This window comes from Salminus brasiliensis, chromosome 3 (assembly GCF_030463535.1).
Source record: "Salminus brasiliensis chromosome 3, fSalBra1.hap2, whole genome shotgun sequence".
Lineage (NCBI taxonomy): Eukaryota > Metazoa > Chordata > Actinopteri > Characiformes > Bryconidae > Salminus > Salminus brasiliensis.
Window position 1 is genome coordinate 46553536 of NC_132880.1, and position 22402 is coordinate 46575937.

Genomic DNA, 22402 nt, shown 5'->3' on the forward strand with positions numbered 1-22402 from the left:
CCTCCCACCCCCTCCACTCATTCCAAATGAAAATTGTGACTGCGGCATCTGGGGGGCCTCCAGCATCCCTCACGCTTTTAAAAACCACCATTCATATAGCCCGTCATTTAATATGGGTTTTAGTGAAATGCGTTCCGATAATTTACTCACATTTAATATGGCGCCTACTACTTATAGGCCACCCATCCCCAATTTTTAAGACGCATGAAATTGTGCTCATGAACTTGGAACACCATCTTTCTAGCTGAGAGGAGCCGGGATATGATATTGGGGCGCAGAACACCAGGCGTTGATGCGGGTGACAGTCGAGACTGAATACGTGCGATATTAGAGTTAATTAAAGCTTTGCGCCCCATCTCCCGCAAATGCTCACGCTTCTGCAATTAAGAATCAAAGGCGGGGGCTTAGTGTCAGGGGGGTGTCTAATACACGGCTTTAACAGGAAGGGGACCTGATTTGCCAGGCTCCTAGCGACAAGCATTAACAACAGGCTCAAATTAGAGGGGCATTAATATTCATAAGTTAAAAACAATTCGGCCTGCGAAAGGCTGGCGAGATGAAAATCCTGAGGTGAGCTCCTCGCGCCCCGCTCCACCCGTGCCCATCAAAAGATGCCATTACGGATGGAGTGCTTAATGTATATGGGGAGGCTGATAACGGGGGTGACCTCCTAATGAAGGAATTGGGCATGGCGGGGAGGGTTCGTCTCGTTTGGAGCTGGAGCGTTGTCCTCCAAAAGTAACCTTTGCTCTTAAAAAAAAAAAAAAAAAAAATAGTTATAAAAATAAATAAATAAATAAATAGTAATAAAAAAGTTGCTGCAAGTGGTTCTTTAAGCGAGATCGTAGAGAAACCACTTGATTCCATAAGGAACAATGTCTGTAGTAGAGATTTGAGAGTGTACATGCTCACGTCTCTATTACACACATGGTCCTTTATGAAAACAGAAGCTGTTTCTATGGCATCATTTTATTTATTTATTTGGTAGAGAAGTGTGAGTATTTTTAACATCATTTTTATGCCTTTAATTGGGTTGTGTATTGACAAGAACCTGCTGATACACTACATATGATACAGGGGTTACGATTTGATATACTGCGAAACTGTAAGCAGAGTGAAATAGTGTTTTTTATATATTTTTTTTATTATATTTTATTTATTTATTTATTGATTTTTTTTTTTCCATCAACTTTTATTAAAACATTTATACTACAAAAATACACCATCATTTGCATAAAACCCTGAGTAAAAGTGGGACCTGAAGACGAGATGAACACTAAATGATCCACTGTCTGCCACCAGCTTTTGCATAGAAACTATTAATTAAAAATCTATACTGTGTTTATAAGAATTGATACAGTATTCCAAAACACAATGTTGTGATCATTCGATTAAATCGGTGTTGTCTTACATCCCTAACCTGTTCAGCAGTTTAATGAGCTGCCACGATGTTAGGAGTGCATTCGAATCTCCAGCCGTGCTGCTTTGCCATCAGCAGCCAGAGTCTGAGGGAGCACATCTGGCCGTACACTCCAGGGTGGGTAGATGGCGCTCTCTTGCGCGCCCCTCGTCAGTCTAAATGTTATCTCGGCTGGGTACTCGGCACTTTCCTCTGAGCGCGTCGGCTTCCCGGCAGTGCTGCATTGGCGGAAGTTCGAAAAGAGGCGGTGGCTGGCTTTGCATGTTTTGGAGGAGGCTTGTGCTACGTCCTTACCCTCCTAGTGTTGGGAGCAGTTCTGCATACAGGGGGGGTTAATTGGCAGCACCAGATTGGAAGAAACATCACTGGAAAACCCCAAAATTCAGGCTAATCTCTCGTAAAAAACAAACAAAAGTTTGTAGTGTCTTTTTTTTTTTTTTTTTTTTAATAATTATTATTATTATTATTTTAATTTTTTTTTATTTAAAAAGAGTGTTTGTACTTTTGATGTCTAACGAGAGAAACATGTGACCGGTCTATGAATTTGGTCCTGAGAAACATTTGCTGCCTGTGTTCTAATAATACAGTTATGACTAAGGATGAGTGTGGCGTTAATCATCTTGTTTATGGTTCGTTTCAGGGGTCCCACGGTTCCTCTCGATTTGCTGTGAAGATGCTGAATAGTCATGCTTCGTGATGAGGTAGTTCTTTAAAATGGACTGGGGTGGTCCGGTCCTGCCCACCAGTTTAAAAGAGGCCCACATGCCATGTGCCTCCGTACTGTTAGTCTGCATGTGTGTGTGTGTGTGTGTGTGTGTGTGTGTGTGTGTGTGGCGCGCAGTGAGTGCCAGTGTCTCTGCCACTAGCCTGTAATTATGATCCTCGAGGTAATTTTATCAGGCTCATTAGCTCTGATGAGTAAACGAGAAGCGTGCCTCTAATTTATTGGCCATCCAGACTGGAGACTGGGCCCTCATCAGGCCGATCATAATATTTGTACAGAGAGGCTGACATATTCCGTGCATCATAAGCGTCTCAGAGCCAGCCTGGGCAGGAGGAAAGACTTTGTTGCTTTAATCATTAATTGCATTCCAAGCGAAAGACTGGCAGAAGGCCTGTTCTGATAATTAAGCATGACTACAGTTACTAGACATGCTGTTTGATCTGCGGCTAAATGCTGGATCACGGCTCAGCACTCGCCTTACATTTCGGCTCTGCGAAATCCACTTCCCCTACGCCCCCCCCCCCCATTCACCACCCCCACCCCCCTCCTCCATCACCACTTCTGCACTTTATGGCCATTGTTGCAGCTGTACCATTGAGTTTGTTTTGGAGTGTTTGTATGAAATCTGATTGTAATTGTTTTTATTATCTTTATTTTTTTTCTCACTTTAGTTAAGTATGGATTTTTTTTCCCCAAAAAAAATGAAAAAAAGGGGGGTTTAGGGGGGAGGGGAGGGAGGGCTTGAGAAAAAGAGGGGGAAAAAATTAGCATTGAGGAAAAATATGCGTGCTGGCTAGCGGGGATGAAATGGATAAAGTGCATGACTGGGAGACTTGACAAGTGCAGCTTTTCATCCATCTCAAATGAATAATTTTCCCTTCCCTTAAACATCCATAATCCAGCCACGTTATCAGCGCCATTGCAGGAATCAGCTCCACTCCGCTCAGCCGCGCTGCAACTTTTTCCCCTCCGCTCACCCGAGCGGTCGGCCGCTCCCCTCATCGCCGTGCCTGCTTTTTCCATGGATCTCTGCAGCCGGCCCTCAACAGCAGGGATACAGCAGGACGCTTCCCAAATACCAGTGTGTCTTTTTCACTTCTTCACCCACAATCTGGGCTGACTTCCTTCACACCGGCGCCAAAACTCACTCCGGAGACGATTTCCTCTCTCTGCTGAATAGAAGTGTAATTTCATCTCCCTTGTACTATTACATGTTCGACAAATGGACCAGCTAATGCTTTCCAAATTCTGAAATCTGGGCCTTTCAAAAACCCAGATTTTGTTACAAAAATCTGGTGATTATGGAAGTAAAGTGGAAGTTGATTTGCTAAGTTTGTCATATTGGGAAAGGAAGAGTAAGACACGCATGTAAGAAACTTTGTACATCCATACATGTATTTTCATTTCAGTTGAATGAAAGAAATAATGTAGTTAAATAAATGCGTCTATTTATTTGTTTATTTTAAAATGTAAATTTTCTTTTCACTAGAAAATCAACATGGCAGTTCAGCAACGTGTCCCAAACCTTTAGCATAAACCTGCATACATAGAAACATAGAATTAAAAACTAATAAATAAATAAATATAATAGTGGTTCGCCTTGTAAAACACTTACCTTCATGTCTTACGTTATTTATTCTTTCTTCTTTGTCTCGCTTTTATTAATTGCTAATTATGTAAAGCTGCTTTGTGACAACAGTTGTAAAAAGCTATACAATTAAATCTGACTTGCCTTGCCTTTACAACATGTTTTAAAAAAAACATTTTTTTATATACATAATTGTTTCATATTTTTTTTGTAAAAACATTTACTTTACAACATGTGTTAAAAAAAAAAAGCAAAACAAACCCCTAACTATATATATATATATATATATAAAATTATAAAGGAAAACAAAAAGAAGACCCTAATGCTGTTTTAAAAAAAAGTAGCAATGTTCTGAGCTGTGGTTCCAGATATCTCTGTGGTGCCTCCAGCCGTCACATAGATCTGATCAAATCCACTAGCAGCTCTGATTTTAACTGGTAATGATTTTCCAAAGTAAGTACTGGTTGGTAATTATAAATTGTGGGCTTCCTTAACGAGAAGCATGGAAATGGTTCAACTTATTTAAATAAATAAATAAATATAGATTCGCACACAACCTTCAAATATCTTAATTTTTCTCAATTTTTGCCAATTGTAATCTTTCATTTTTTTATTGTTCAGTTTCATGAACGGACCAATAGAAATGCTTCAAAATGACTTATTATGAAATCTTTTTACATTGATGTCCATTAAAAGTTTTGGACAGCAAGGATATATATATATATATATATATATATATATATATATATATATATATATATATATTGTGTGTGTTACATTATACAGGTATACATACACACAGTAATTCTAATTAATAATGATTTCTAGAGCCTTTCTGGGCCTCTTTCCTGCATGGTACTAAAATCCTAAGCTTCTGCTCAGTGAAGTTTACTTGCAGCTCTTTCAGGCACGTCAGCCTTTTTTCCCCCTCACAACACTTTGGCGTTTTATTGCAGTGTTTAAATGCTTTGATGATAAACAATTAAAGGAGTAATTGCCGTTGGCACCTCTGAGCGAGCCGTGTGATGCTGTGTAATGTGAGGGAGCGTGCTGCAGACTACATATTCAATAAGCACCTCTCTTCTGCACCTTGCGTTTGTGATAAGAATATTAACCTCATCAGTTTCAGGTAGCTCTCGGATGCTTTAACATCTTGTCTTAAAGACCTACAAGTCGGCGGGAGTTTATGATTTGGCATTTAGTGACATTTTAAGCCTTTTAGACAGAATCCACACTGGGATTTCCGAGTTCCCTCCGAAGAAAAATAATTTTTCCCTCTTTACAGGGAAATGTGGGGGGAGATTAAGTGGAGGCGCTGTGAGTTAAGTAAAACAACCTCCAGATGGATCCGAATAGACACTTACTTTCTTTTTTCTTTTTCTTTTTTTTGCCCTTTCAGTGTAAATTTGATAGATGGTTTCAGGCAGTCTGTGTGGGGTCTCATTTTGTGCAGTGAGCTCTGCATTATTCTACCAAATTCTGGATGGGGAAATGAACATTAGCGTCACTGCCGGTGAATGGGAGAGTCGATGTTTCTCTGAATGTCTATTACAAGATGAAAATAGTCTTCCCAAACTCTGCTATAAAAATCAATTTAGCATGACGGATGAACTTCATGCGTTTAGGCATGAGAGCCACCCTGACTTTATCAGTGCTGGACTGGCTTGTAGTCAGTATTCTCCGCATGACCATTCAGGGCGAAATCGGCTGGTTGGCTGATTCAGTAATAAAAGACACACAGGAGGCCTTGGCTGGCTGGCTGGCTGGACTGGAGAGGGCCCTTTTGAGTGTTCTGCATGTACTATATGGGAGTGAGTGTGTGTGTGGTCTCTTGTGCTGGTGTGTGTTTGATGGCCACTGTGCAGCAGAGACCGCGCGCTCTTCTCTCTGTAGGCCGAGCGCTTTGATACTCTACCTCTCTTATCTCAAGCCTGGCAAGGTTAATGAAGTGCTAGCACTCTTGGAGGAAGTAAAAATGGGCTGACTAGCAGAGACCAGAGAAAGCCCGGAGATGAAACACACAACTCGGAGCGGCTCTAAGTGGCAATTTTGGTGAATTACTGAGACAATGAGAGGAGGGATGGCATCCTCTTAGACACAACGGCAGCAGGTATCAGGAATGGTCGATTGGATCTCTTTAAACCCGGCTCATGTGGAATTGCATTAACATTTCAGCCCTGCTTGTAATATGATCTGTCACACCTCTCCGAGCCGGCCCGAGCTGCTGTGGCAGCCTTGTTCTGTGATGATTTTTTTTTTTTTTTTTTCCCTGAATCCGAAGGGATTTCTTTATTTTTTTATTTATTTTTTAAATCTCCCCAAAGTTTGTGTACGGTGAAGATTTTTGGCTAAATATAGATGCAGTTCATTTGAATATTTTCATGCTTTGCAGATGTGGGAAAGAAACTAATTGGGTGTGGGTTTTTTTTATTTTTTTTATTTTTTTATTATTATTTATTTTTTAAAGCTTATTTTTCTTTTAATTGCTTCTGATCTCTGCACTGCTGATCTCTCTAACTGCTGTTAACTGGACAAACGCTATTTATTTATTTATTTTAAGTGCACAGCATAATATCTATTGACCTTATGGAAGTGAATTGCTCAACACAGTAGAAATAAATGGCCAGCCACTGTACAGCTCAGTTCAGCTTGGCTCTTGGCTGCTCCTTAAATACAAAGGGGGGGAAAAATGCTCGTAATATGAGATTAATAGCATTGAATATAGCTCTAATGCTTTGTGCCCCCCTAAGCTCTGTTTTTATTTATTTTTTATTCGTTTGTTTGTTTGGGTTTTTTTTTTTTTTTTTTTTTTTTTGGTCACACTATTCTAACGCTCCTTTGCGCGTCCATATGTGCTAATAGGTAAACATGACTGAGTGTAAGAAATGAATCTGGAAAGTCTACTTCCCAATGAATTAGCATATAAATGACTTCATCTTATACAAATAGCGCCCTATTGCCCACAACTCCCAGCGCTAAGCAAAAGATTGTGTATGTAAAATATGTCAGGAGAAAAATGTAAATTAATCTGTCCAACTCATCGCTCAGTCTAATGAGAAAATGGTTTTACCTTTAACCCTACTTTTCTATTTCCAACAGCTCCCCGAAATCACTTTCCGAGATACGCTGCATAATTGTTTCAGCCGGAGTCCGGAGCACCTTTTTTTTTTTTTTTTTTTTTTTTTTTTTTTTTTTTTTTTTAAACTGGGAGGGAAAACTCTTTGAGGCCTTGCCTTCTTCATTAATGAAATCAAAGCTAAAACCAACAAAATCACCTCACAGATAGCAGAGCGAGATCAATACATCATTAAATCACTCCTGTTGCTTAAGGCTCATAATCTAGTTTGCATTTTCAGAGGCGGAGTGAGAAGACAGTCACGGGCCCGGCGTTATTCAGCTCCTAAATAAATGGGCTCCTAATAGTCCTCCTTTACAACAATGCTCAGTGCTCATGCAGTTGCATTGGTCGTCTCATTTAGCCATTTACTATTTTACACTCATGATTGTAATTAAACCCATAGTCTATTTTTTTTTTTCTCCCCATGAATCCAAGCTATTTGTTACATAGCTAGTGTTAATATGGTAGAAGAGGCTTATCGAATTGGGTCAGCTAATTAAGCAATTAGCTTATTTCAGCTCAGCGCTGACACTGTGCTAATCTAGGCCATTGTGTGCACTGATAGGCCCAACAGCGAGGCAGTGTTCTTCTCCTCCACAGCAGGGCTCTCTCGGCCTCTCTGAGGGAAGGGCTTTGGAGGCTTTCTCTCTACCCCCCAACCCCCCCCCCCCTAACCCAACTCTGTCGCGAGCAGAGACGCCGCGAGTGAGTGCACACATCCCTCCTTCGCTAATGCTCGCATTTCCCATGCAAATCCCCACCATTGAATACGTTGTTTATTGTGCAGTTAATATATTGAGACATTCACGCAGCGTTGTTGGAGTGTTTGCCTTCTTGCATTTTAGCTGTGTTAACACACACTGAATCCTAGACAGATTAGAGTGTGATAGCATGAAAGCCACGGTGAGCGGCGGTGGCCTGTCTTCTCCGGGCCCTTCAGAGCAGACGTCATGCGGGAGCAGGCTGTGCGGCTTTTGTAGACTCTAGCTCCAGTAGCTTTCTTTAAGCAAGCCAGGACCGTGGAGTGCTCGCTAACGCAGTGTCTAGACTTGAGCATCTTGTAGTACACGGTAAAATGACCACCCAGCCCGACATGCTGGAAGACTGCCTGCTGAGGTCCACTCTACCTGCGTCAGACCAGCTGCAACCTACCGATCTGACCATCAGTGTAAAAACAAAAGTGCAACAAACTACATAAGGACCACGTTCTCTCCACTGATTGGTCAGACCTGTCTGGGACGAGCAAGAGTCCAAGTACAGGATGAAGGTCCTGGGTTTTACATGGAGCCTCTGTTCAGAGCTGTGGTAACGTCCGTTATCTGGGCAGTATGTTCCATCTGTGGTAGTGAACACACACACACACACACACACACACACACACACACACACACACACACACACACACACAGAGCAGTGGGCAGCCAACTCCAGTGCCCGGGGAGCAGAGAGGGCAAAGGGCCTTGTTCATGGACCAAACAGTGGTAGCTTGCCAAGCCTGGGTATCGAACCCAATGGCTAACCGCTGAGCCACCACTGCCCCTAAATCAGTGACTCACACGTGCCCAGCGAGGTGGGCAGCCATTGCTTCAATTGCTACAGGCACTGTTTAGCTCAAACTGTGTGGAGAACACCTTAAGGTTGGGTCGGATCGAGGTCAGGTCACGTTCTCGCCCACAAACGAACCGCTCCAGAATTTATTTTGGGACCTACGCGAGACCACCTCTTCTTAAGGGTCTCTGGGCGGGTTTTTTTTTTTTTTTGTATCCGGGTTGGGATTACTGTATTTACACCTGCCCAAACACTTCGCACAGAGGGATTTAACCGGACTGAAGAGGTGCAGGTGTGAAAAAGCCCTTCATCCGTCCAATATTGATGTACGACCATCTTCTCGGCTATGCAACACTTCACACTTTGCTGTTGCCTTACCACACCCACCAAAATCCAGTTACCACTGTTACACTATTCAGAGTGCAAGTTCCCATGTAAGTATTGTATGTATTTCTGTACCTGCATTTGTAGGAGAAGCCTGGAACTAGTGACTGTGAGCTTTGGACCAGCTGTTGTGATTTTGCACATGTTTGTTCGTTCGTTTGTTCATTTGTTCGTTCGTTTGTTCGTTCGTTCGTTCATCAGTGGTGAAATCAAGGCTATTTAAAAGAGCTTTTCCTGCTTTTGTTGGAGTAACTCTACTGTCTCTACTGTCCAGACCAGAAGGGCTTTCTGCAAGACTTTGGACGAGCATTGCTGTGAGAATTTGATTGCATTCAGCAGCAAGAGCGTTTAGTGAGGTCAGGATGTTGGAAAAGCACCACCCTAAGTATTGGATGGAGCTCCACCATCCATCATTCCAGAGAACACACTACTGTAGTTCCACTGCTCTACAGCTCAATGCTGGGGGGCTTTATACCCCTCTACTAGCCCACGCCTGGCATAATGCAATGGTCCCAGTAGGCTCATGCTTATCTGCTCCAGAGAGTCCTAGTCTCTATTGGCTGTACTTCTCTACAGGGACTAGACAAGCTCTGTCAGCAATGGAAGCTACTTAAAATAGCTGAATGCATTCATTAGAAGAGGTGTCCACAAACATTTGGACATATAGTCTACATGCACTGTTTTCTGTGATATCGTGGCAGTACATTGAGAACTGGCTGTTTTTGCAGACTGTTGTCCATATATGGACTCTGTAGGCCAAGGAAAGGTGCTTTAACCCTTCACATGCTACATGGCAAAACATTAGGCCAGGATTTTCCATGATGCAATCAGTCCCTTTACAATGATGCTCTTGTAACACTCTCACTGTCTCTGGGTTCTCTTGGAGTATTATGTAGGATGCAGCTTAAAAGCCTTGTAACCTGCCTTCAGGACCTGGACTGGTAGTGGTCTGATTTGAATACGCTACCCAATGCATTCGTGCTGATATTTGATTTAGTCTAATTGGCTATGGCTGGCTGGTGAATGTGCTCTTTTCAGACGCCCATCATGAAGAGAATGCGGTGGAGCGGTGTTTGTTTAATGAATAACGTAGCCCACAATTGGGGCTTATTGGTTCAGTTGTGTTTGGGGGCGAAAAAAGATTAATCTTGAAGAACCTATTATTTCTGACTGGCTTTTTGGATCAAGTGTAGGAAACGTATGCCTCTCGTTCTTTACATGCAGATTTGGCTCATGGGAGAATTCCAGCCATCACTGTAGCCAATATAGCAAGTTCTAAAGCTGTTGGGGCAAGCATGTACCCCAGTATGTTCCTAACTAATGCTGTGTGGACAAAAGTATTGGGACACCTGCTCATTCATTGTTTCTTCTGAAATCAAGGGCATTAAAAAAGAGCCTATCCTGCTTTTTTTTTTTTTTTTTACTTGAAGTAACGGTCTCTACTGTCCAGAGATCTTTCTACTAGATTTTGGAGGAGCATTTGATTGCATCCGGTGACCAGAGCGTTAGTGAGGTCAGGATGTTGGATGGTTATCGTTTTGTTTCCAATCTGCTTACTTTCACTTTGCAACTGCACACTTGATAGCACAGCAATGCATGGATGTATGCTAAATGGATAAAAGTATTTGGACACCTGTTTGTTCGTTTGTTTATCAGTAATGAAATCAGTTGTATTAAAAAGAGCTTATCCTGCTTTTTTTGGAGTAACTCTCTCTACTGGCCAGAGCAGAAGGGCTTTCTACAATACTTTGGAGGAGCGTTGCTGTGAGGATTTGATAGCATTCAGCGGCAAGAGCATTTAGTGAGGTCAGGATTCTGAAAGAGAACCACCCCACCTCATCCCAAAAGTATTGGGTGGAGCTCCATCATCCATCATTCCAGAGAACACAGTAGTTCCACTGCTCCACAGCTCAATAGTGGGGGGCTTTACACCCCTTTATCCCACACCTGGCATTAGGCAGCATGGTGCCAATAGGTTCATGAGAGTTAGCAGTACTTCTCTGCAGGGACTAGACAGACTTAGCATGTGCCTTTGCACACCTGTGTCAGCAATGGCTGCAACTTACAGTAGCTGAACAAATGTTTGACGCAGTGTATATCTGATATGTAGAAGCACTTGGTGCTACAGGCTGCTGGGAGTGTTGCTTATTTTATTTCCCCATGTGTACAAGGTTCTTCCATAGTTGTTCTCGCAGTGCAGTCCACTTTATCAAAAATACATGAAATGAGTTTAATGCCGTAGTCCAAGAGGTTTTACTCAGTAACCCAAGTCAAAGTTATTGCTTATACTTAGATTTTGCCCTGTTCTTGTCATTTCTTGTCAAAGGGGAAAGAGTACTATGTAATTAGATATGTATTTAAAGGAAAAAGTAATGATACATTACTTCTCTGCCATTACTTGGCAGTGAATGATGGATGGTGGAGCTCTATCCTACACTTTTGGGATGAGTTGAGGATGATGAGGTGGGGTGGTGATCATCATCATCATCCAACATCCCGACCTTACTAACTCTGTTGTCGCTAAATGCAATCAAATCCTCACAGCAATGCTCCTCCGAAATGTAATGGAAAGCTTTTGCTGGACAGTAGAGACAGTTACCCCGATAAAAGCAGGATAAACTCTTAGGATAAACTTTTAATGCCCTTGATTTTAGAGAAAAGAATGAATGAGCAGGTGTCCCAATACTTTTGTCCCTATAGTGTATAAACAGTATTGGATTAATTGAATCTTTTTAGCTGTCTAGGTTTTGTAGAGGCATGCAGCACTCCTATGCAAGACACATTGCTTGGGTGCTGTTCTTAACCAGTGCACACAGGAGCCCACACTGCATGCAGTCCTCTTTTACTGTACACTAATATTAATTTTAATAATAAACAAAGAAGGTCAGATCGTTTGGAGCAGTTATGAGTCTTCCTCCGTCTGAGTTCAAGCAGAGATGGAGAATTGAGTCAGTTAAGTGAAAATAGTGTAGACGCAAATAATATGATAACTCTAGACTTCTGTGGGTTAAAATAAGATTGAAAGAATTACCCCTTAAAACAGCATTATGCAAGACTTGATGTATTTGCTCTTGGGCTCCCCCTGCAGCTGAGGAGTCTAATTCACTTTTACACCACTGCTGTTAATACAAATTACGCTTTAAGCGCCCCCTCATGGACGGCTAAATACAGCATCTGAAGCTAGAGAAGCATGTGGGCTGAGGTGGTAAAGTAACACTACAGGATTTTACACTAATATGACTCTATGGGTTACGCAGCGTTACACAGCAGCAGTTCTGGAGAGAGGTTCTCCTCCTGCAGCTCCACCACCAAACCTCCACAGTGCAGTACAGCAGCAGCGATCCGGCCCGGAGTGGGAATGACGGAGACGCCGTTCTCCCCCTGTTAGTGGAGGAGCATCAGCATGATCCTGAAGCTGCTGTTTTAAGGCAAAAATGCTACATAATCTTGCTTTAAGGCTGAAGTACGTTATGAGCTCCGGCAGCACTTGAGCGTGCCTCTTGATGTAATATCAACCGCAGGGCTGTGCTGAGGCGGTTTCACTGGATGCAGTCGCTGCAGGTTTCAAGTCCGGCCTGTTCCTGTTAATATGGAAAGTAGCTACTTGGAGAGTTGAACACCGGCCTTCTCATCTGCCGAGGTCATTAAAGTCTGGCGTACATTAGAGAGCTAATTACAAAAGGGCTTAAACTATTTATTCAGAAGGATTATATTTGCTGGGTTAGTGTATGTATATCACATGACTTGTCCATCAGAGGCTGCCGGAGCCTTCACCTCATGAATGCTGATGTTTCTCTGCAGCTCTGAGCATTGGCCCGTCATCCACACCAAGGCGGTGTGGTCCTGCAGCTTTTTCTCGTGAAGAGAACAAACTCGGACATCTAGCGGCCAAAGCAAACACGGCCTCTCCATCCCACCCAATATTATTAAACCCCCCCCCCCCTTTCTTTTTCTTTCCCTGGCGTTAGCGACTTAGCAGGAATAATTCTCCGTTTGAGTCACGGAGTGAGAGGACTCAGCTAGGACTGACCACAGCTGACGGCAGAGGTGCGGGAGGAAGCCACAGGCTCCTGTAGAAAAGCTAATGCATAATGTGGATCATTGCTCTGAGGTGACATTTCTCACATGCTGCGCAATAATCTCCTTTTTGAATATGAGCAAGGGAGGGAGAGAGCGAGGGGGGGCAAGTCAGACTCAGCCACGCAAGTATGGTAATGCGTCCAATATGATCCACTTATTCCCCAATGCAGAACCGAATCCAACATGGCCGCCTCGTGCTTGCCTCGAAAGCATTGATTTGACATGGGCGAGCGGTGCGGGGGAAAGGGTGTTACTGCCCCTGCCTCCGAGCCTACTGTACAAAGCCCGGGGGGCTCCATATTCATTCTCCCCCCCCCACACCCCTCTGTATATGGAGATTTCTCTGTTAAGCAACAGTGAGAGTTTACAAATCGTTTAGGAGGGTTAGAAGTGGATTACATTAGGAGGAACTGACACCATTTTGTTATGGTGTGCCAGGCCCTGTGTGATGGCCGTAGCCTCGATTAGCTTTTGGCCTAGGTGCTTAGAAATGGTCTGCTGTGGGAAAGGACACTCTCAAACTGACCGAGGCGTACGCTATATGTCCGAATGTATGTGGACACCCCTTCTAATGAATGCATTCAGATACTTTACGTTGGGACATGTGTGTTTCTTCAGAAATCAAAGGCATTAAAAAGAGTTTACCCTTTTTTAATTAATTTTTTTAGCGTAGCTCTCTTAACTGTCCAGAGAAGAAGGCTTTCTGCTAGATTTTGGAGGAACGTTGCTGTGATGATTTGATTGCAAGCGGCAAAAGCTTTAGTGAGGTCAGGATGTTGTTGAATGATCGTCCCCAACTCATCCCAAAAGTATTGGGTGGAGCAGCATCCATCATTCCAGAGAACACAGTTGTTCCACTGCTCCACAGCTCAATACTGGGGGGCTTTATACCCCTGTAGCCCACTCCTGGCATTAGGCAGCATGGTGCCAATAGGGGCATGTTTATCTGCTCTAGAGAGTCCTTTTTGTCTGCAATACTTCACAATACTCTACAGGGACTGAACAAGTGTGTGTGTGTGTGTGTGTGTGTGTGTGTGTGTGTGTGTGTGTGTGTGCGCGCGCGCATTTGCACCACTGTGTTAGCAATGGGTGCAACTTAAAGTAGCTGAATGCATTCATTAGAAGGGGTGTCCACAAATATTTGGACATGTGTGTGTGTGTGTGTATTTATGTAAATGTATTTTCTTGATGTTCTGTGTGCCTGTTTGGCCATATGTCAGATTTCTGTATGGGTAACATAAGCCCTTTCCCTCCCTGCACACGGTCCTCTGATCCACTGCTTTCTCGAGTGTTTCCCACTGAGAAACCCCTCTAGGTCCCTTGATGCAGGAAGGTATCAGAGATACAGATTTACTAACATATTTCATTTTTTTAATGCAAATTGCTAAACAACTTGTTACTTCTTTACATATTTACACACATTTACACTTGTGCACCCATACAGCAAAGATCTCCATGCCCAAACCAGAAGCCCAGTGAAACATTAAAATGAAAATAAATAAATAAATAAATAAAATGGTCGCATTAAAAATTTAAACTGCCAAGTCATTGACTTGAATTGTATTTCTGAAATGGTAACTTTACAAGATAAGGAGAAAAGCCCTTATTTAAAAAAATTTTTTCCAATTTTTCTATTTTTCCAGCATTTCTATTGAGTGATGCATCACTATGTTATGGCCAGTTTATTTTTTTTATTTATTTATTAAATATATTTCTTATTTTTTAAATAAATAAAAAGGAAAATAAATGCAACATTTTTCATTTTTTAGTTTAATAAACTCCAGCTACTCTTTACATTGTATTGAAATTTCTTGATGAGCAAACAAACAAAAACGGTCCAGAATTACTAGAAAAAGCATTTTTACATGATCTCCTCCTACAAGCTAAGATTATTTTGGGTTCTCCTGTAAAGTTCCTATTTTGGAGATTGAAGGTTTCGCTCCAACAGCGATTAAATAGTCTGCAAACCAGTAAAATAAGAGGGAAATGTGCTCCGACCTGCAGCTGCCGTGTCATTACTCATCACCTACACGTATACATGTACTGTGGGCTCCGTCAGTCACGTTCACAGAAAGCACAATGCTAAAGATGATTCATTTGACACATTTAGGCCAGCGTGTCCTGGAGCCTAAGTGTGATAATGAGTCTTTGCCAACTAACCTGTGTGCTGTAGATATGAGATGTTCAATCATCGTAAAGTTGCTCTATTTAATAATCCATCTGCCAATTAAGCTAGTCAGCAGTGTTCAGGTCTACAAAAGGTTAATAAGGCTCAGCTGCGGCATGGTTATCCTGGGTAAATGTCACTTAGATGAGGGGCACACATGGGTCAAGATCTCCCTCCAGATCTAAATTTAATCACACCGCGCGTCCACTGGCCTCCTCTTCACCCTAATTAGTGCTGGCCGGAGCAGGAGTGTGATCTGCCCTGCGCACGCCCCAGATCCCCTCTCCCCACCTCTCTCTCTCTCTCACACACACACACCAGCACACCCCTCCCTACCCCTCATTTCCTCACCGGCTAACAAATAAGCGCTCAAAGTCAGGCCCAAGGCCGCTAAAAGCTCTAATGAGCAGATCAGGCCGACGAGAAGAGGCCTGGCCGGACCGAGGTCTTCGGGAAGCCTGTGAGATGAGCAGGTTTGAGGGAGGTGCCACTTGGAGAACCACTATTGGTTCTCTGAAGACCCTTTCAGTGGATATGGATTTCTTTAAAGAACCTTTTCTGGAAATGAGATGAGCTCCACATGCAGGATCTCTTCACATGCACAGTTTCTATACCAATTAATGAACCGTGGAACCGTACACTCAGGTCAAGAGCCACTTATAACCCCTTATTTTTAGGCGTGTAGGCGGGGCTCATTTAACAATAGGCTCAGTAATGAGTGTAATATCCATTCCACTGCGAGACCTGTTGTGGCTACCTTCATTAAACCGACTGTACGCCTATTTAATCCGCAGGTCCAAGGTTAATGCTGCTGCATTGTTTGTAAATGTGAGATACAGTATTGCCGTTTTAGTGGACGTGGGCGTTTTGCGATATGTATACACTCTGGGTGTGCAACGGGGTCAAGCCAGATGCACCGTATTGGCGAATGATGTAACTCTGAATATTAATATAAATTAGACAGAAAAATGGGTAATAATTCCACTGCCCTGCAGAAATGATTAACATAATTCAGATAAATAACCAGATGGCTGAATCTCAGAATTGAGGTAGATTTATCTTAATTAATATCTTGAATCTACTTGGAGAAAGGTAAATGGCTCCACTGGGGCCAGAGATGGGCCTGTGTCTCTGTGTTTATCTGTGAACCGCTCTCAAAGCGTGCCATGGAGTGGCAGCGCTGAGAAATTAAGGAGCTCTCAGGGTATGCATACCTCACCCTACCCCCCCCCCCAAAAAAAAATCTTTCTCACTCTCTCTTACTCTTACTATTTACTTTCTCTCTTTTACACTCTTGCCCTCTCTCTCTAGTAGGGATGCACCTACGTGTACACTGTATATCCAAATGTTTGTGGACACCCCTTCTGATGAATGCATTCTGCTACTTTAAAATGCACCCATTGATGACACAGATGTGCAAATGCACCCTCACACACGCAGCTTGTCTAGTCCCTGTAGAAGGGAAATCATGCCAATACAATAGGACTCTCTGGAGCAGATGAATGTGAACCTATTGGCACCATGCTGCCTAACGCCAGGTGTGGGGTATAAAGCCCCCCCCAGCCCCCCCCCCAGATCTCTGGAATGCTGGATGGTGATGGTGAACATCCATCCTGACCTCTCTAAAGCTTTTGTCACTGAATGCAATCAAATCCTCACAGCAGTGCTCACTCCAAAATCTAGCAGAAAGCCTTCTTCTTCCCTGGACAGTAGAGACAGTTACTCCAACAAAAGCAGGATAAGCTCTTTTTAATACCCTTGATTTTAGAGGAAACAGTGATTGAGCAGGTGTCCCAATACTTTAGTCCATATAGTGTGTATATGTGCAGTGCTGAAAGTGGGCTGGTACTCTACATGGCACAGTACTCTTTTTCTGCCCAAATCTCTGCCCAGAGTTTGCACATATGAACCAACCAAGTTTAGCAGGCGCAAGTATTCTCCACAAGGGGGCGCTGTTCATGTACTGTAGCAGTCAAACATGTGGGACATACCTAGTTGAATGTGTGCTGACCATCTTCTTAAGAAGAAAAAAGGGGACACTGGGGACACACGGGTATCCACCGCAGTTAGGATGTCGTGGCTGGGCAGTTTCAGGTAGGCCTAAGCTGTAGGTTGAACTGAAAGGAGCTGATTGGATGATATAGGCTATGAAGGCCATTTATTGGTTTTGCTAAATGGGTAAATGTGTGTGTATTAATGTTCATTAACAGACTGTAGCTGCAGGGTATCTTCACCCCCTACACACTGCCATGGTCCTACAATTCCAACCCCCCCCCCCCAGTCACAGTCTGCCGATGCTGATATAGAAAAAGATCTTCTCTGTCATGTGAAATCCTTGCGTGTCTAAAATGTCAACTTTACAAAAGCAGGGAAATTTTTGAATAACTTTGAATGAAAGTCAGTGTAAAACATTTCATTTTGAGTCATTTTGGAGCGTTTCTATTGGTCATTTCATCATAAAATTTTGATACCATGTAAAAAACTAATCGTCAAATTATGCAAAAAAGTCATAAACAGCCAAAATGAAGATGCAGGGTTAAGAAATCCAGGAAAACTAACTAACTATATATATATATATATATATATATATATATATATAATAATAAATAATTGGATATATATAAAATTATCACTAACATATATATGCTGTTATATATAGGTACAGGAGTCCATCATCTGGAGTTCAATTAATATACCATTAAATATCCTTCAAAACTAGGTGTTCTTTTTTTTTTTTTTTAGATAATTCTGATCATTTTGATAATTTTGCCAATCATCTGCAGATACTAATATACGTCCGAAGTCATTGTGCATCCCTGCTCTCCAGGTCTTGTTCCCTCACTTTCTCTAGCTTTCTTTCACTGCTCAAAATTTCTCTCGCCACACTTTCCCGTCTGCCGCTCTGGATTCTACCTTGGGGATACAGCTAAATATAGCACACCGCTAATATTCTTTATGAAGAACAATGGTGTTATTTACATTAAAGCTTATGCAAGGTTCTGTGCTTCCTGGTATGCTTGTTGCCGGCATGAGCAGTTCACTGTACTGCAAATGAAGCGCTAATCATCAGAAACAGGAAACAAACAATGGATGCGAAAGAAATGAACGCATTGACATTTTTTTTTAATTAATTCATTTGGAGCCGAGCTGCACTGTATAATTATGCTTAAGTGCTTAATTACATATTTAAATGGGCTCTTCAATTACTCAGGCTTAATAAAATATCATTAGCCTGTCTCCCAAGTTATAAGCTGTAGAGACATATTAGTCTATCTACTTAAGAAATATTAGATTATGGACAGGCTGGGGCTTTGCCAGGAGCCCAGGCCCAATCTACGGCAAATCTCCGTTAACTCAGAAGCCGCCACTCGCATCAAAAAATGTGACACCGGCGCTAACAAACAATGTGAAATTTACATATTAATTAGCAGCGGGCACTGCGGGCTGCATTTCAATGACCGGACGCCTTCTCTGGGCTGAGGGGAGGTTCTCGTTGGCCACAGGCGCAGCCACAGTGCCGCCATGCGGAGGTGAACACGACGTCCTAATGGAGGACGCACACCAACCTTTTTCACCGCAGCAGTCATTATCCAGCCTCTTGGCCTGCACTGCGTTCAAACACCCCAGCACTTCAGCCACTCAGCCTAACAGTTAGAGTGTGTTTGTCTGTCATGAACAACAGTTAGTGACCGCACCGAGTTCTACAGTGTCATTGGTTTGTCTTTCAAATGACCACTTCATACCATCCAGTTGTAATGGCATATTAATCAGTTTTCTAATGCATTTCAAGGAAAAGTTTGGCTCAAAAAGTCAAATTTGCACAACTTTCACTGAGCAAAGCAAAGACAAAAAGACATTTCATGGCTGGAAACTGTAGAATAGGTTTGCAGTGCCTTTTTTTTCTGTCTGTCCAATTTAACAGTGCTATGTTTCTAATGACTGAGGAGCATTACTAATATTTTTACTGTCAAAAACCTTAAACGTCCAAAATGTCAACTTTACAAGACAAAAGAAAGAGGCCAATATAAAAATATATTTTTTCCAAGTCATTTTGGAGCATTTCTATTGGTCCGTTCATCATGAAATTCTGCTGAAGATGTCAGATTATGATCAAATAATGTCAAAAATCAATATTATTCGTTATAGTTGTGGCTATAACTTTCAGTGCGCCATCCAATACTTTCGAAGGTATTTGAGGACTTGGGGGTGATGAGGTGGGGTGGTGATCTCTACTTCCCTGGACCGTAGAGACTGTTACTCCAACAAAAGCAGGATAAAGCCTGAGTTTAGAAGGCAAAAATGAACAATGAACGATCAGGTGTCCCAATATTTTTGTCCGTATATTGTGTGTGTGTACACTAAACACATACACATAGCTGGAGAAAAAGGATGGTCCTGATCGAGCAGAAAAGATAGCAAAGGGTTCTTATTCCAGATGGTTTGACTGTTTTAATGTGAGTTAGATTTATTAGTAAACTGTTGCAGTAAATGCTTTAAATGTCTTGAGAAACTTCACTTGATCAATGTAAAGGTTCTTCACACTCACACATACAGACCTGGTTCAAACCAAGTCAAATTTATTTGTATCACACCTTTTCCAACCTGAGATTTGTCCCTAAGTAGCTTTACGGGATTCTAGAAATAAGAAAAAATAAAGAAGTTAGTAAAGAAATAAAACATGTGGCCCCAAGTGAGCGAGAGACTACAGACTACAGTGACGAGAAGAACTCCCTCACCTGGGGGGGCTCATCCTCCTCTGGTCATGTCTGGTTCAAATGAACATACAGAGACAAAACTGAGATGCCAGTGATTTTCTGACTGCCCATCTGTCCGGGAGCTTGACTGTTGGGCTGTCCTGCTACCAACCTCAGACCAGCTGCCCACCCTCCAGCTGCTGCTACCTGCCTCGGACTAGTTGACTCATTCATTAGGACTACATTAAAGTTATAAAATAGTATTTAGTCCTAATATATATATATACACACACACACACACACTATAATACTATATAACTATTACAGTAACTAATAGTATATATACATATAAATAAATATATATATACACATAATGTACAATTATGATGTAGTGATGATCATAATAACAATTATAACATTATTATTATTATTATAACTGTATATATTTACTAATAGTATATAGTATAATGGTTATTATTATTTTAATGTATTTTGTATTATTATATAATAGTAACTAATATATATATATATATATAATAGTAACTAATAGTGTATATACATATAAATATATATATATATATATATTTACAATTATGATATAATGATGATGATTGTTATTATTGTTGTCATTATATCATAATTGTAATATATATATATATATATATATATATATATATATATATATATATATATATATATATATACACACACTATTAGTTACTATTATATATGTATATTAGTTACTATTATATAATAATACAAAAATACATTAAAATAATAATAACCATTAACATTACATGCATTATTCTCACCATCACTACTATTGCCTATATATGGCCACTGTTGCCTGGGTTTTTTGGTTTCTGTAAAGCTGCTTTGCGACATCTGTCGTAAAAAGCTCTATTCAAATCAATTTGAATTGATTTTGATTTATTTCTAATATGGATTAGATTTCATGTGAATTTGATTTTTCTATTAAACTATAGCTTGAACTGGAACTTTTCCTGTGTGGATGCAGGCGTTTCTCTTCTGTTCTAAATCTTCCGTTTTTTGAAAGACACCCCTCACCCATAATCCCAGAGTTAAAGCACAAATACGTGCAAGATTGGCGTCCGACTCCCGAGACTTCACAGCCACTGATATTTATTTAATTCCTGGCTTTCAAGGCTGCAAAAAACGCCGCTGATTAATTCCTCCAATTATGGCGGCGAATGCATGTGAAACTGATTACAGCGGTTCACATATATCTACATGTATTTTAACTTGTTTTACATCAAGCAGCAGAGGACTGGGAAGCTCTGGCAATGGCTCAGAGGCAAAAATCTATAATTAGAATGCAGATCAATTGGGTAGCAGGTAATTTACCTTAAGGGAGGGAAGTCTAATTATTGTCTTTGAAAACCTAATTTAGCATTAAACACTTCAGGTGTCTCCTCTCCTCTCAGCGGAGAATAGGAGAGGCTGTCCCGGAGCTCTGCTCCTGCTCCTGCTGCTCCTGCGCCTCCGTTGTCTCTTCTCATTCCTGCTTGATGTTTATATGACTGATCGAGGAAATCTGAGAACCACGTATTGCCTATGAGAGCCTGCTGCACTTTTAATGAACATATTAAGGTGGATCCTTTGCAGTGATGCCAGAGACGAACCAATTTTGTTCTGGTTCTTAAAAAAAAGCCTTTACCCTGGTTTGAGGGTAAAGAAGCTTTTGTAAAGTTTAAGAAATTCTATGAATTCTGAACCAATTACAGCCAAGAACTGCTTAGGAAGCTTGAAGACGCTTCCTTTTGAGTCCTTCAAGCTGTGAAACCATCTTTCTATAATTTGTTCAGTTTTAGTAATGCACAAAATTAAGGGGAGAAATTGGAAAAGGGCTCATTTTCTATAAATATCACAATTGTGCAATTGTGAGTAGATGAGATATTTAATTATTTTAGAAATAATTTATTGGATTTTAATGATTTTGAATGAAACTGTTATAGTATATTGTATTTTACACGTTTGGGACATCAAAAGAATTAGAAAAATGTGAGATATGCAGCCTCGGATGTGCATGTAGACTGAAAGTAACTGTAATTCATTACGTAACTGAATACATACATCATTACTACATTTAAATAGTGTAGAAAGGTGAATACTCCAGACTTTACATGGAAACTACAAGGCCTTAACACTTTACTGGCTCAAATGTACGATGCTAGACCCTTGTGTGCTGATTTCCCCAAATGCAGCTGCTGTAGTAGGGTAATATGGTCTGTTCACATTCAGCTAACTATGTACTTAATGACCTAATTACCTCATTACCTTTCAACAGCATAACAAAACGTCAGCAACCACTCCAGCCTTTGAAGGGTTAAATGTTCCTAGCAGGTGAGGCTGTCGCTGACAGATGGTGTTTGTGAGTGACGCTTGTTCCCAGTTGATCGAAGCGCCGGGAAGCACCAGGGACTGTGTTCTCCGTGGAGCGTCTGATGGCATATGTCATGCAGTGGCCTACACTCGCTGAAGGATGGCGCTCACACCAGCTTCCCTCAGTGGCCCTGCTGAGTGGAGGGCGTTAATCATCACTAACACACACACACACACACACACACACTTACACACTCATACATACACCCCCATACTCTTCAGACTGGTAAATAACCGAGTGTGCTTGTACCCAGCACTGGCAAAAATCTGCGCTCG